The sequence below is a fragment of the Chrysochloris asiatica genome, unplaced genomic scaffold, assembly GCF_000296735.1.
Source record: "Chrysochloris asiatica unplaced genomic scaffold, ChrAsi1.0 scaffold00016, whole genome shotgun sequence".
Classification (NCBI taxonomy): domain Eukaryota; kingdom Metazoa; phylum Chordata; class Mammalia; order Afrosoricida; family Chrysochloridae; genus Chrysochloris; species Chrysochloris asiatica.
In genome coordinates, this window is record NW_006408534.1 from 4,042,153 (window position 1) to 4,059,035 (window position 16,883).

General features: G+C 38.6%; 2 pseudogenes; both read right to left on the reverse strand.

Moving 5' to 3' along the window:
- Positions 1-1,972: 1,972 nt before the first annotated feature.
- Positions 1,973-4,317, reverse strand: LOC102831805 (annotated as a pseudogene).
- Positions 4,318-4,608: 291 nt separating this feature from the next.
- Positions 4,609-5,567, reverse strand: LOC102822127 (annotated as a pseudogene).
- Positions 5,568-16,883: the final 11,316 nt, after the last annotated feature.

A 16,883-nucleotide genomic window follows, 5' to 3' on the forward strand; every position in this document is an offset into this window, starting at 1 on the left:
AAAACGTTCAAAGTATGAGAGATGAAGGCTGGTCGTCCCTATATTCTAAGAAGCATTCTTAAAATGCTGTACTCTTCAAAAACAGATTTGTTTGTTGCTCTGGCAGTCCATGGTACTTTTAATATTTTCCTCCAACAAATTCAAATGCATCAACTCTTGTAGAGTCTTCCTTGTTCACTGTACAACTTTCACATGAATATGAGGCTATTGAAAATAGCATGGTTTGGGTCAAGTGCACTTTAGTCCTCAAACTGACATCTTTGCTCTCGAATACTTTAAAGAAGTCCTGTGCAACAGATCTGCCTACTACAATACGTCATTTGATTTCTTGATTGTTGCTTCCAGCTAGTTTTAAATCACTCTGTCCTGTCCCCTTGTTCCACCTAATTTTAAACTACTTAGTGTCCCCTTGTGCTATTCAAATGACTGAGTCTTGGTCTATGTACAGGTTCCTCATGAGCAAATTTAAGTGTTCTGGAATATTCATTCTCTACAAGGTTGTCCATAGCTTGTCATGATCCACACAACTGAAAGCCTTTGTGTAGTCAATAAAGCACAGGTAAACATCTTTCTGGTATTTTCTGCTTTCAGCCAAGATCTATATTATATCAGCAAAGATATCCCTCGTTTCATGTCCCCATCTGAAACAGGCCTGAACCTCTCGCAGCTCCCTGTTAATGTATTGCTACAGCCGTTTTTTGAATCTTTAGCAAAATTTTACTGGCATGCCATACTAATATATTGCCAATTTCCACTTCCATTGAGTCATCTCTCTTGGGAATGGGCACAAATAATGGACCTCTTCCCATCAGATGGCCAGGTAGCTCCCTTCCAAATTGCTCAACATAGATAAGTGAGTGCCTCCAGTTCTGCCTCAGTTTGTTGAAAGAATTCAATTTTCATTCCATTAATTCCTGGAGCCTTGTTATTTACCAATGCCTTCAACGCATCTCGAACTTCTTCTGTCAGTATCACTGGCTCTTGATCATTCACTACCTCTTGAAATAGTGGAACATTTTTGGTACAGTGACTCTGTGTATTCTTTAAAACAAAATTCACATTTTATTTAGATTGTAATAAACTGTACAAAATTGATTTTCACCAAAAATACGAGTAATATTTTCTGTGTTATTCCTAGATAAACCTCAAGACATTTAATTTTGTAGGTTTTCCAGATTTTGCTTATAAATCAAAATGAGGCAGCAGATATAATCAGGGGAAAAGACAGAAGAAAACAAATATATCAGTTATTAGTGTCCATATCCTTTGATTCGGTCTTGACCATGAAACAGAAGTGGTTCGGCATACCTGCCAAAATGTTTTTGAAGGTGTAGGCTCAACAAAGGAATGTAAACAGCAGGAACTAGATGTGAAACAATGGTAAATTCTTCCATTCAAACTTTAACTAACTTGTTCCTTTAGGTTCATTTGAAAAGACAAAGATAAAGCTTAGATAAAGATTTCTATAATGAAATCCTCGTTAGAGGAGATTGTTTGTCTTACTCTAGTAATTCCTTTAACTGTCTGTTAGATTTTTAACATACTTAAAATTCCCACAAGTCAAAGGTCAGTCTTGAGATTCATTGTTATATTAACTATATTCCTTTCTCCCAAACCTTCTCAAAATTTATTTTTTAAAAGAACTGTCACTTTAATACCTGATAATTGGATCCACAGTGATTATAAATGTTATGTCTAAAATGACGTAACTAAAACAATTGCAGAGTTCCATGAAAAAGATTACAAAGAAACAAAATGTGGTACTTTCATGCTATCTCTTGGAAGAACAGATGCATCTTCAAAGTATGAGAGTTTAAAGAGAGGCCATATAAACAGGGAGTTTATCAACGGCTAAGGTGTTCAATCAGGCCTACAGACAAAAATACTCAGTGATTAAGTGGCCTCTATAGACCTTACAGGTTTTCTTCCAAATAGCAAATCTGAAAAAAAAAACCTATTTTAAAACAGTTTCTTAGGTATTTTCAATAGTTTCTGAATTACCTGTAGAAGCTCTGACACAGTTGTATACATGATATATATGTCCACCATTAAATCCAGATCATGTTTTGTATCAAAATATGTTAAGCAAAGCTAAGTTACTTGACCTGTGGTCTGTCAAAGTGTTCCTCAGGTATGCTTTAAGACGCCTTCGTCCACTTTCATAGCGTTCACTCTCATCCTTCATCACAGAAAGTATACATAAGACCTTCAGCAATGCATAAGCATTAGGAAAGAACTTGATGTCAGGCAGATGGAGGGCTCCATAAATGGTGGATGGAAGCTCTATATCTTTTCCTCTGTGTTTCCACTTAATTCTCCAGCAATGAAGCTCGACTGACAGTGTGTAAGGATTGGGTAAGTCACTTCTGTACCTATCAGCATGGTGCTCCTCTGACGTATTGAATTTGAGCTGTCCCATGACAGAGGGTACTAGAGATAAGCATTTAAGAGCTTTAAGGTGCTGTTCTGAGAATATATCTTTAAGCTCCTGAATAATATGCTCCACTGTTGGGACATTTAGGGCTTCTTTATAGTAACTCTCAAAGGTTACCTTGTTGAGCTCTGCGGAATTTTCCAGGGAGTTTTATTTGAATATCAAGTTTGGTTGCCAAATTTGTGGCTTCCTCAAACCAAAATTCATGATAAACTTCAATATTTTCCATCACTTCATTTAGTGAGTGCAGCACTGCAGTCAAGCTGCTGGCTGCAAAGAAGACATCAGAGGTTTGATCCTGGAGATTTTTCTCAAAGGCTCTTGTAAAAGATATTTGTAAGAACAACAATGGTAATGATGAAATCAAAATCTGTTATTGTACTACAGAGGAGAAAAGCCCAGCCAGCTATATAGTTATTCCATCTAATATTTGTATCATTATTTATACCATCTAAACATAAAACAAGTGCTTGCAGGAGAGAGGTCCACTAAAATTTCAAAAGCATCATGTCTACCTGTCCACTGAGAATTGCAAATTTCCTTTAGTTCATTACCTCTGTCTTCATTGTTCTGAAAAAGGACAGCAATCACAATGTCAAGTTCTAAAAGCAGCTGTGGTGATCCATGGAAAAAAGAACAAACTTCCTCAATTGTTCCCAATGCAACAGATACTCCCATAATGGGTACTGATTTTTCCAACCACATATTTTAAGGCACAGGAAGAGCAGAGTGTATAGATGACTTGAGGATACTTCTCTAAAAGTCTACAAGCAACAACTTTCATCTTGGAAGAAAATCCACGGTACACAATGTAAGCCTGGCCACGACATTACTCCATGTTGAGTCCCCATTTCCCAGTTATGGTTGTGTGAAATTTCATAGCCAAAATTTCTGCATCAGCTTCATGAGGCAGGAAACCCAAAAATTCCTCTCTCAGGTTATGTATGGGACTGACTGACAAACTTCACCAACATAGGGAGGTGCTCCTCCCCTGCTATATCCATGACGTCGTCAGTGATGATGGAAAAGAAGTATGAGTCTCTCACTTCCCTGAGAGTTTCTCCCTGAATGCAGCTCTCACAGATCTTGAGCATCTATTTCTGCTGTGTTTTAACAGAACAGTGTGTTAACTGCCGTCGTCTAAGTGTTTTCTCAGAACCTCTTCCCCAGGATTTATCCAGCACTCTAACAGAGCTTGAAAGTTATCAGGAATAAAGAGACCTTCTGGGATTTCATCAGCTTCATGTCCATCCAGAGGTATGTTTTGTTTCCCCATAATAAAAATTTCAAATAAAGATTTTAGGTATTCTTTGTTTTCCTTCTCTTTGAGGGTTAAAGGTAAAATGTCTTCATTCTGTTCCTCACCCCTTTCTTCGGCACTGAGGTTCTGAGCATTGCTGTTGTTTGTTTCTTTATGTTTTGTTCCTGTTCATAAGTTTCATCAATTTTTTTCTGTTTCAGTGTCCTGATTTCATCATCACTCAATTCTTTTATTCGTTTTCTGTGTCTAGTATGTGGATTGTTCAGATGACTGGTAAGATCAAACATTACTGGTATAGCATTATCGTGAAGAACTGTTCTATAAGGACTCTCCCAGTGATTTCACAAGTATCTGCTTCAAATAATTTTGAGAAATAAAATAACCCAATCATTCCTTAGTTTTCTGATGCCTCTGCAAAATGTATGGTTCTACAGATCATAGATGTCTCAAAAGTGTCTGGCACATAACCAGTAATATTTATTAAGCTTATCAGGTGTTTTGTCTTCTAAGTCAGCTCTTCTGCAATTCTCCACCCACTTCTGACATTTAGCCAGATCCTGCAGGAACCTGAAGAAGGCCAGATCTTCCCTGTGTAGCTGGGGGCAGCTCAGAAGTTTGGCATCCTCGCCCGCCTGCCTGCCAGCTCTCCCCTCCCTACCTCCTCAGGGCAGGCAGCCTAACCATCCATCGGGGCAGAGGAGAGGAGGGGCAGGCGGCTAAGACACTGTGAAGGGCAGGAGGGGCGCCACAGTCCAAGACGGGGCTGGAACACAGCTCCACAGTGCTGTGAGCGGCTGGGAGAATTTATCCCCACGTCGGTGTACCTCCCACCTGGTCGAGACCAACTCTGTGTATTCTTTCCATCTTCTTTTGATGTTTTCAGTATTTTTGAATGGTTTGCCCATAGAATCCTTCAATATATACATTTCTTCCTGGCACACTGCTTGAACACAGCAGGTAGCTTCATCTCCTCATACATTGCCTTCATAAGGGCCATCTTTTTTTGGCTTCATTTTGCCGTAATTCTCCTCCAAGATCTGGCACTGTTCCAGAGACACCCATTGCAGACACTGAACAACCAGCCAGCTGTATTTGTTGTTCTGAATGTCAGTGACAACCTTGCCATTCACACTGGGGTCACCAAAGAGGTCAAGGTAATCATCCCGAATCTGAACAAACTTGCCCATCTCCAGCAGGATCTTCTTGGCATTGACATGATTCGTCACCCCATCAATGCTTGCTGCATACATTACAGCAGCTACAGAAGGTAAAACAGTAGAAAGCTGCCTTGTGTTTGGCAATAGATTTATGTTTTGTCAGTGAATCTGCCAAGATCCATGTTGCTCTGTGAGGCAGGGTCTGTCTGATCTCAGTCTGATAGGAATTCTGCAAGAAGAGCTCCATCAGATTCAAATAAGAACAATTAAGTAGAGCGTCAGTAGGCAGTAGATACATGCTTCCAGCAGTTGGAGCCATTGATGGCATCCAAACCTATTCTTGGCTTCTGATACTAGCTGGGCTGTCCCCATAGGGTAAGGAAGCATCCATGATGTGGTCTAACACTAGGAGAAAAACTTGAAGCAACTACACATAGCATCAGGGCACTATGCAGATTGTCAACATTCTGCTTTCTTGTCTCCACCAGCTCCTGGAACACAGCCAGCATCGTCAAATTGCAATTGTACGTGCCTCCAAGGACACTGTACTCTAGGACCTTCCTGAGCCAGGCAACAGCGTCCCTGTTTCTGGGTGCCCCATCTCATCCTCATTCAGCACCTTGAGAATATTGGAGAAGTGCTGGATGAAATCCTGCTTTTCTTGGGGATAAGCATCTGCTTTCTAGTCTCCATTCATTCTGAGGGAGGAGTAAAGTGCTCTGTTTCTGGATGCTGGATGTTGCTTGGTCAGAATTCTTTAATATTAAAAGTCGAGGCTTGAATGTTTCTTCAGTTCTTTTATCTTGAGAAATGCTAAGTGTGTTCTTCCAGGTCTTTGTACATTTCATTGTAATAACTAATGACTTTGTCTTCTCATTTTCTGCTCAGTTCTTTTACCTTCTCATTTCTTCCATTTACTTTAGCACCACTAGACTGGAGATCAAGTTTCAGAGTCTCTTCTGACATCCATTTTGGTCTTTACTTTTTTCTTGTCCACTTAAAAGGGTTTTGTTATTGCCCAAGCAGGGATGAAACCAAGGGACCAGGGGGCTGAGAGTCAGAGAGGTATGCCTATAAGCATTGCTAAAAGATACTTTCCTGATTGAAGAACTGTATCCAGAGTTGTTTCTGATCCTAAACTGTAACCTGTTACTTCTCTAATCTTTCAGATTTTTCAGAAAGATTTGGTGGTATAGTTTCCAGTATCAGCAACATGCAAACCACCACAACATAACAAACTTGACAGATGTGTGAAGTAAAAAAAAAAAAAATAATAATAATGAAGCATTGTATTTTCATAAAAGTAAATTTATAGCAAGGATAGAAGACAGAAGGGTGGCAAGAGATGATGTTGCCAACTGTTCTGTTAGTATGGACCACAAGGTCAGTTTGAAGTGCAAGGTTGGTAGTTCAAACTCACCAACTGCTCCGTGGAAACACTGTACAGGGTCGCTATGAGTCGGAACCCACTCAAGGACACTCAACAACAACAATACCAACAACAACTTCCCTAATAAACCCCATATTCATATTCCTGTGAATTCTGTGAGACCGCTGCAAAGAATTATTAAACAGAGGAGTAGAGACTGCTGTGCGAAGTACACTTGGTGACAGAACTGATAAAAAGGTTGGCCTCGACCTAACAGGAACGCCTTAGGCTGCTGATCTTGAGCCTACTCTCCACTTGTGAAGTTAAAGGCAGTCAGGCACTACCTCTACAATGTCATTTTACAAAATGCTACAGATCTGATTAAATAAACTCATCTAAAATTTCCATTTAAACAACTACTCTTTCTGTTATAAAATGTTACCTCCCACCATACCTGTTTAACAGATAAAGTGATATATGCTATAGTAAAGAATTTTCCATATTAAGATGTTCTTGCAAAATATGAAAGTTCCAGATAAAAGGAACTAACACTTGTTGATGACTCCTTATGTGTTAGACACACATGTTTAAATTTTTGGTACTCTTTTATCAATAATGAAATAGAATACAATACCTAACAGTTTACTGTAATATTAGAGAATTCTAGTAAAAAAAAACAAACCCCCCAAAAAAAAAATTAAAAAATTAATAGGCAAACACTAAAATTCCTTTGTATTTTCTAGATAGTTCTCAGGTAAAAAATGAAGTCTTATTACAACACAGTTTGGGCCAGAAAGTGACATGCCATTGTACTTACAAGAAGAATCATAAAATTTCGCCCATTTCTAAAAGATTCTATTGTAAAAGAGTACAAGCAAATGCAAATTACCTTCTAAAGTTTCAAATGAACAACTAAGTAATGATATAATGTAAAGCTGTTGTTGTTAAGTGCTATGGAGTCAGTTCTGACTCATAGCTACCCTGCATAGGGTTTCCTACGGTCGCTATGAGTTGGAACTGACTCGGCGGCACTTAGTAATGTTGAATTCATTCTGATTCATAGTGACCCTAGGAAACCCTATGCAGGGTCACTATAAGTTGGAACTGACTCGACAGCACTTAACAACAACAACCTTTTTGGTAATGAATGTGATGCCATCTCTCTTAGATTTGCCATTCCTGGCATTTAAAAAAAATACTAAACAACCAAACCCACTGCTGTCCAGTTAATTACTTCAAGATACATCCGAAGTACAACACAATCAGTAATAGAATAATATCCACATGCCTACAATGAAGACCTGACTCCTGGTATGGTGCTGTAGGATCAGCACTTGACTGCTAATCACAAGTGAGCAGTTCAAATCCAACAAGTGCTCCTTGGAAACCCTGCACAGGGTTGCTATGTGTTGGAACCAACTTGACTGCACTTAACAATTAAGATCAATAATATGAGTATTATTCAAATTTATACACCAACCATTAATGTCAAAAATGAAGAAACTAAAGACTTTTATCAAATTCTTAAGTATGAAATTGATCAAACATGCAATCAGAATCATTGATAATTACTGATTAGAACAGTGGTAGCGTAGTGGTTATGAACTGGACTGCAAACCTTAAGGTCAGCAGTTCGAAACTACCAGCTGCTACGCAGGAGAAAGATGAGGCTTTCCGCTCCCATAAAGATTTACAGCCTCGGAAACCCTGTACAGGGTCACTATGGGTTGGAATCGACTTGACAGCACTTAACAACAACAACAGAATACAAAAGTTGGGAATAAACAAGGATTGGTAGTTGGAAAATATGGTGCTGATGATAAAAGACACTGGAGACAGCATGGTAGAATTTTTTTAGACCAATGACCTATTCATTAGAATTGTCTTTTTTCAAACATAAAAAGTGAGTCTACATGTGGACTTTGCCAGATGAACACACAGAAATTAAATTGCTACTTTTGCAGAGTCCTGGTGTGTTGATATAGAATAACCACTGGGCTGCTAACTGCCAGGCTGGTCATTCAAACACATCAGCAGCTCTTCGGAAACCCTAGACAATGTTGTTATATGTTGGAACTGATTGAACAGCACTTAACAATGACAATTACTAAGCAACAACACCAACACATCTGTGGACAGAGAAAATGGAGAAGCTCAACATAATAAGAACAAGGCCAATGAAGTGTGGAACAGATTATCAATTAATTGCTCACATGCAAGTTCGAACTGAAGCTGAAGGAAAGTAAAACAAGTCCATGAGAGTCACACAGCCTTGAGCATGCTGCTGTTAGGTGATGACGAGTTGGTTCTGACTCACAACAGAACAAATCACTCTCAGGTCCTGTGCCAATCCCACAATCACTGTTATGCTTGAGCCCATTGATGCTACCTGTGTGACAATCTGACTAGAGATCCCAAAAAGAGACTTGACATAGTCAACCCTAATGAATGAAAAACAGATGAGTTGTGGGACAACATCTAGGACATCACACATGAAATATGCAAAATATGATTAAAAAGATAGGAAAAAGAATAGATTAAAACAGGTGTCAGAAGAGACTCTAAAATATACTCCTGAAGTTAGAGTACCTAAAGTGAACCTAAAAAATGACGATGCAAAAGAGCTGAACAGAAGATTTCAAAGGGTGGTTAGAGTATTATAATGAAATGTGCACATACCTGGAGTTTGAAAACCAAAAACACGTGCAGCATTTCTCAAACTAAAATAATTGAAAAGATTCAAGCTTTGACTTGCAATGCTGAAGAATTCTAGTCAAAATATTGAATGAAACAGTAAGTATCAAAGGAAGATATTAGAAAGACAGAGCCACTTTAACAAAAGAAATGGCTAATGCCCAACCATTTCAGGAAGCAGCAAATAATCAAGAACCAATGGTAGTGAATAAAGCAGTTCAAGCTGCACTGAGAGCAAGGGAGAAAAACAAGACCCTGGAATAGAATGAATACCAACTGAAAAACTACAACAAATGGATGGAATACTGGAGGCGCTCACTTTTCTATGCCAAGAAATTTGGAAGACAGTTATGTGGCCAAACAACAGGATGACATCTACATATGTGCCAATTCCAAAGAAAAGTGACCAAATAGAATTCCAGCCAATGTGGAAATTACTGAACAATATCATTAATACATGTGAAAGTAAAATTATGCTAAAGATAATTCAAAAAAGGTTGTAGCAACTCACGGAAATGAAACTGCAAACAATTCAAGCCAAATTTAGAGGAGGACATGGAATGAGAAATATCAGTGCTGATTTCAAATGCATCTTTGAAAGCATAGAATATCAGAAAGATGTTTCCCTGTGTTATTGTTATGCAAAGGCACTCGACTTTGTAGATGATAACAAATCATGGATAACACTGTGAAGAGTGGAAATACCAAATCACTTAACTATCTTTTCAACTTGTACATAGACAGAGATCCAGTTGTTCAAAAAGAACAAGGGGATATTTAATGGTTTAAATTAATTAAGATGTGTGTTGTGGTTGTATTCTTTCACCACACTTATTCAATTTGTAAGAAGCCCTGGTGGCACTGTGGGCTGCTAAGGTCAGCAGTTCAAACTCACCAACTGATCCATGGGAAAACAAGGTAAAGTTATCCACTTCTGTAAGGATTTACATTCACAGAAACCCTATAGGGTTGCTATGGGTCATAAAATGACTTGATGATGACAGGTTAGATTTTCTGTTTATAATACAATCTAAATGCTGAACAAATAACTTAAGAAGCTGACTATGTGCCGAAACTGGCATGAAGATGCAGGTGACACAGTGTTGCTTGCTGAAAGCAGAGAGGATTTGAAGTACTTACTGATAAATCAAATAATACAGCCTTTGTATGGATTCTAACTCAGTTTACAAAAAATCCTCACAACTAGACAGCATCATGACAAATAAAGAAAAGATTAAAGCTGTCACTGACTTAATTTTGCTTGAATCCACTATCAACATTCATAGAAGCAGCAGTTAAGTAATCAAAAGAAATATCGCCTTAGGAAAATTTGCTGCAAAAGCTCTCTTTAAAAACCAAAGAACTGATGCCTTGAATTATGGTGCTATAAAAAATACTGACTACACCATGAACTGCCAGAAGAATGAAAAAAAATCTGACTTAGAAGAATCACAAGGGGACTTCAAAAAGTTCATGGAAAAATTCCATTATACTTTCATCGTTACATTTTCCCATGAACTTTTTGATGCCCCTCTCATACAGCCAGAATGTTTGTTACAAAGACACGAGGATGGTAAGACTTTGTATTACCTATTTTGGACAAGTTATCAGGAAGACCAGCCCCTAGAGAAGGACATCCTGCTTGGTACAATAGAGGGTCAGCGAGAAATAGGAAGACCCTCAGTGAGATGGACTGAAACAGTGAATGCAACAATATGAGATGGCACAGGATAGGGCGGTGTTTCGTTCTGTTGTACCAGAGTCAGCACTTACTCAATAGAACCTCAACAACAACAACCTATGTATGCATATTGATGTTGTTGTTGTTGTTAAGTGCAATCGAGTCGGTTCCAAACCGCAGCCACTCCGAGGAACAGTTGGAGAGCTTGAACTGCCAACCTTGCAGTTCAAACAGCTTTGCAGTCTGGCACATTAACCCAAGTGCCACACCAGGGCTCCATGTTTGCATATTAGTTTACAGAAAATACCATAGTTTGTTTGAAGGTACACAATCACTTTTTATTAACAACCTTTAGATTGAAATAATGTACTCATACTAAACTAAGACATTTGTTATAACAACAAAACAAATTTCATTGTCCAACATGGAATTTAACTGAAAGTCTGACTTTTTGACTAATACATTCAAAGATAAGATATAACAAGAAAAGTCTGACACACAGAACACAGTATAAGGAAAATCAGTATACTAGTTTGTAGTTATGGATTTTGTTCCAGTACAGATATCTATGGAATTGTCCATAAAGTACTATAAAAATAAGAAAAGTTTAATATGAGTACAATAAAACCTATGATAGCCAGAACCTACATAAGCCAAAACCTCTCAGAGAAGGAAAACTCAAAATATTTACCATGAAAAGGGATAGCAGAAAAGTGGTTAAGACTATATTCTGTCAAAGAGAGAAAACTTGTAAGACCCAGAAAAACAAGGTAGTACTATTAGTCCCAAGGAGTTCTAGTAGCTCTCACAGGGTTTACTGTATATGCCATCCTTTAACTAAGACAACCAGACAAATTAGTAATAAGAAAACTCTGTGTTCGTTCTCTCATTTCTATATTCCTCTAACTTACCTTGTTTATTCCTGTTTTCCATACTAAAAAAATACACTTATATATTTCATTGTAGTTGTTAAGTGCCATCGAGACGATTCCAACCCGTAGTGACCCTTTATAGGGTTTCCAAGGAGCAGCTGGTTAGCTTGAACCACCGACCCTGCAGTTCAAATGACTTTGCAGTCTGACACATTAGCCCACAGCACCACACCAGGACTCAACAACCACATTACTGCTAAATAATTAAACTTGGAGGACTGAATACTTCTCTCTGGGTTTCATTTTTGTCATGCAAACTGACAGAGATTGAGTAGGATAACTCTGATCTCTTTTTCTACTTGGAAACAATATTAACCTCCATACTGTAAGAATCAAGGAGTCCTGGTAGATTAGTGGGTGACAAATTGGTCTGTCAACTGCAAGGTCAGCAATTCAAATCCACCAGCCACTCTGTGGGAGAAAGATGAGGATTTTTGCCTCCTGTTAAGATTTACAGCCTCAGAAGCCCTATACAGGGTCCCTATAAGTTAGAACCAACTCCAAGGCACACAACCACCACCACTATGTGAATCTGCACTAAAATGACAAGAGATGTTGTGACACTTTCATAAAGGGTTCTAGCACATCCCATTAAGTTAATGGCAAACAATTTAATGTGTCCAATGAAGCTATTTATTTTTTTAAAACAGAAACACACCACTTTCTAAAATGGTAGTGAGGTGGGTCAAGGTGAGAGGCTCTAAAAAGTAGCATTCTACTTATTTATAAACTCTGAAGTTCATTTTACCAGTTCTCTCAAGCAATAAAACAGGATCACCATCTAGTGGCTACAGAAGTAACTGCAGGCTTACTAAATAGTACAAATACTAACTGTGGCAGTGTGGAACCTTACCCTACAGTAGTGCCACACCAGGACTTCATTTAAGAAAGCTACTAGATTGCTGAGGAGTTCTGGTGTAGTGCTGCAGGCTAACACTGGACCACAAGGTTGGCTGTTCAAAGCCACCAGTCACTCCTTGGAAATCCTGTACAGGGTCGTTAAGAGTCAGAAACAACTTCATGGCACTTAACAACAACTAAACTACTAACTGCAAAGTTGGTGGTTCAAACCTACCAGTTGTTCCTCAGAAACACTATATAATACAGTGTTCATTATGTGTCAGAACTGACTCCACAGCAGCAACATACAGAGGAGAAAGACCTGGTTATCAACTACCATAAAGATCACAGCCTAGAAAATTCTATGGAGCAATTCTACTCTGTCACATGGAGTTACAACAGCAACAGGTTATTCCATTAGGACATTTTAAGATTCGTAGGACTGTACAACTCTTCCAAATGTTGCTGCAATTCTGAAGATACTACAAGAGCTATTCTGGAAAACACCTTAAGAGTAATAGCACTATAATGTTCTACTGTATCACCCTCAAATAATAAAAGATAAGAACATTATCATTTCAAATGTAAAAAATAAGAAACACAATCGGATGAACATGATATTCTAGTAATTTCCTAGGAGTAGTTCAAAGGCATAAAGCAAAAAGAAAAAGTGAAAATTTTCATTAATAGAAGTAAGTAAAACAAAAAAGGCAGTGTCAACATGAAGCTTAAAGAAGTTAATAAGCATTTTTGAAATGTCTAAATTTATATTCAATGTAAAAATTGAAAAAGTACTATTTGATCACAGTTGTTGTTGTAAAGTGCCGTCAAGTAGATTTCAACCCATAGCAACTCTGGAAAGGGTTTCTAAAGGAGCAGCTGGTGAGCTTGAACCACCAACCTTGCAGTATAAACAGCTTTGCAGTCTGATGCATTAGCACATAGCCCCACACCAGGACTCCAATAGATAAGCATTGGACTGTGGGCCAGAAGGTCCCTGGTTTGAGCGTGCCAGAGACTGTGGGAGAAAGATGAGATTTCTGCTCCCCTGAAGATTTAAAGCCTAGAAAACCCTTTACAGGATCAATATGAGTCAGAATCAACAAAATTTTGTTTTTAAGGAGCTCTGGTGGTGCAGTGGTTAAGTGTTTTCCTGCTAACCAAATGTCAGTGGTTTGACCCCACCATCTGTGGGCAGTAGAAAGATGTGGGAGTCTGCTTTTATTAAGGATTACAGCTGTGGCAATCCTGTAAGGGACAGTTCAACTTGATGGCAATGTTTCTTTGTTTTTGGTTCTTCCATTAGAAAAAGGTTAAACAAAGAGGATACTTACAGGAATTTGAGAATTGACAAAAATACAAGAAATAGGGGAAAAGCAAGGAAGAAAAGACAAGGTGATAAATGAGGAGGACAAACATAAGAAAATGAAATACCAGAATAAGATTCCCTGGTAAGAAAAGCAGATACAAAACCAAACCCAAAATTTGAATTTTCTTTAAATACACAGGCTATACCACTATAACATATAGAATTATAGTGAAGACAAATGCATCACCAAAGTTATTTATAGAAGGAACATCACCCCAAAATGCTACATTAAGAATAGACTTAAAACTAGAACTAGAAATCATAAATATTTAAATTAATTGTATTGAACAAATATACTAATATTAAACTTTCTAAACAGTCAGGATCACTTTAAGGCTTTTGCTGTATGATTATTTTTTCTAAATCTTTATTAAAAGTATAAAAAAATACACATATTCGAAAGTTCAACATTTACTTTTAGTACTTTTATCTTTCATATTAAGCATACTGCAGAGAATGAAATGCAAAAAAGGATATAAAACGTATAGTAACAAAGGAATTGGTTTTTTTAATTTGTATATTAACCCATTATCTCCCCAAATAAGATTTTGTACTCTTCCTTAAACCTTTAGAAACAGCTTTTCATTTATTTCAATGACAATAATTAAAAGTTTCTGTTATTCATTAATACATACCATTTTACGAATTTTATTACTAATGTATGTGATTTTAGAGCTTAAAATTTGTGCGAAAATGTCTCGGAAATGAACCATTTTAATCATTCAATGTATTTAAATATTTTAAGCAGTCATTTATGACATGCAATTAAAGGGTTCTGATGTAACCATATTCTCTATACATATACCATTGTGTTAATTTTTAGATCCTGACAATTTCATTTTACATTATCAAATGAAGTGAGTTCACTGCAGCATCAAAAAATCTGGCATCAAATGTAAGTACTATGGGATTTTGTATAGAATGCAAAATGTAATCCAAGTTTTTAACAGAATACCTCTCATTTAAAAGACGTCTTTCTATCCTTGATTCTCCATGTATGTTACATTCTAGTTTTATGAGGCAAAATATTTTTTTAAAAAACACGACATAAGGAAGAATTGGGAAGAATTATTTTTTAGTACACTTCACCTTATTGCACTTCACAGAGAATTTTTTTCTCCCCAGATTTAAGCTTTATGGACCCTCTACATGCAAATCTAGCAGTCATTTTTCCAACACCAGGTGCTCAGTTTGTACTTGTGTCACATTTTGATAATTTTCATGACATTTCAAGCTTTTTCATAAAGCTACTGCACATTTTTTTCATGTTTTATTGTGAATTATATATTTTACATGAAAGAACTTTCGTTTTACATTCATTCCACTGTATACTGTTTCATTGCCATGGTTCCAATCCCCTCCATGCATCATCAACCGACCAAAGGGTATATCCTATAAACCCGCCCCTTACACTCCCCCCCCCCCCCCCCCCCCCCCCATTCTTCAGGACCCAGTCCCTCTCCCTCTCTGTATCCAAAGTCCCCATCCGCTTCATCACTCCAGGTCATGGTCTCTGCCTCCATCTCGGGCCTTGCTGCTTCTCGGCTCTTTTCCGTTTATGGTCCTAGAGACCTCTTCTCCTAGACTGGAGAGTTAATCTCTCCCTTCCTTGCTACAAAATGTCTACCTTTACATTTCCAACCCTCACAATCAGTCCTGATAACAATCATTCACTACTCTATCACAAGTGACCCTTCTGCATTTCATTTCATCAGCTCCGCCTAGACTGGATAGTACTCACTGGAGATTCTGCCTTCCTCCATGCCCCCTAGCTCTAGGTTCCCTCTTGAAAGCTTGTAATGTAAGTCAGTCACTTCCTACCTTTGTAGTCCCCTCTGCCCCCCATTTGGGTATACAATGTCCAAGATGCCCATCCCTGTCTACTCTGTGTGTGGAGGGGGTGGGAATGTTTCTTGCTATAAGATCTGTTCCCTCTTTTGGGTTACTGAATCCATAGTTGTAGGTCAAGTTCATCAAATTATATCAGATCACACTTTTTTTTTCCCTCTTCTTTCTTCTCCTGGTTGAGTACTGATCATCCATTCATCAGGGTCAGGTCATGTGGGTACCATCTGCAAGTGTGGGTGTTCTTGGGTGTATGCCCTCTCTTCCTATCAGCTGGTAGCTTCACTCTCCACTCTAGTCCTCTGTGGCCACGCTGCTGAATCTGGGCCCAGGAGTCCCCAGGTGTCCCCACGCTGCTGGCCAACCAGGTCCCTATCTGGGTCCACAGAAGCCCACCGAACATTGTAGGGCTTAGCTTGCCGCTTCAATGCTGCTTTTACCCCACTTCTCCAATCAGAGCTCGTATTTCCGTTGTGTGTGGTCACCAATCAGAGCTCGTATTTCCGTTGAGTCTTAGTCTTGGAAGGGGGCTACTGCACATTTAAGGAGATAGTGGATTACGAGCTGGGCTGCTAACTACAAGGTTAGCAGTCAGGATCAACCAGCTGGGAGAAAGATGAAGCTTTCCACTCCTGCAAAGATTCACAACCTTGGGAACCCGCTATGAGTTGGAACAGATTTGGTGGCACAAAAATGAGTGCACCCTTAATAGACTGTGTTGTTAACTCGATTCTGACTTATAGTGACGAGTTGGAGAGAATTTTGAATAGATGAAGGAAAAGGAACTGTTAACCTGAGGGAGAGGACCAGAGATACTGAACATTACCAAAGAAAGGTCTTTCAAATAATGTCTTGGAAACTACAAGTAAGAAAAACAAACAAAAATAATTGGTGAAAGCAACAAGCAACTGGCTTACAAACTTTCAAGAGGGAACCTAGATCCAGAGGGTGTGGAGGAAGGTAGAATCTCCACTGAGTAGTATCCAATCTGTCTAGGTGGGGCTGATGAAATACATTGTGGATAGGTCTCTTGTGATACAATAGTGAATAATTGTTATCAGGAGTGATTGTGAGGGTTGGAAATGTAAAGGTAGACGTTGTGTAGCAAGGAGGGGAGTGACTAACTTTTCAGTTGAGGAGCGGAGGTTCCTGGGACCATCAAGGGAGAAGAACGGAGAGCGGGACCCTACCTAGAGAAGCAGTGATGCAACAGCTGGGGACTTTAGACAGAGAGGGAGAGGGACTGTGTACTGACGACTTGGGGGAGGGGGGAGAGAAAGGCTTGTAGTGTATACCCTTTG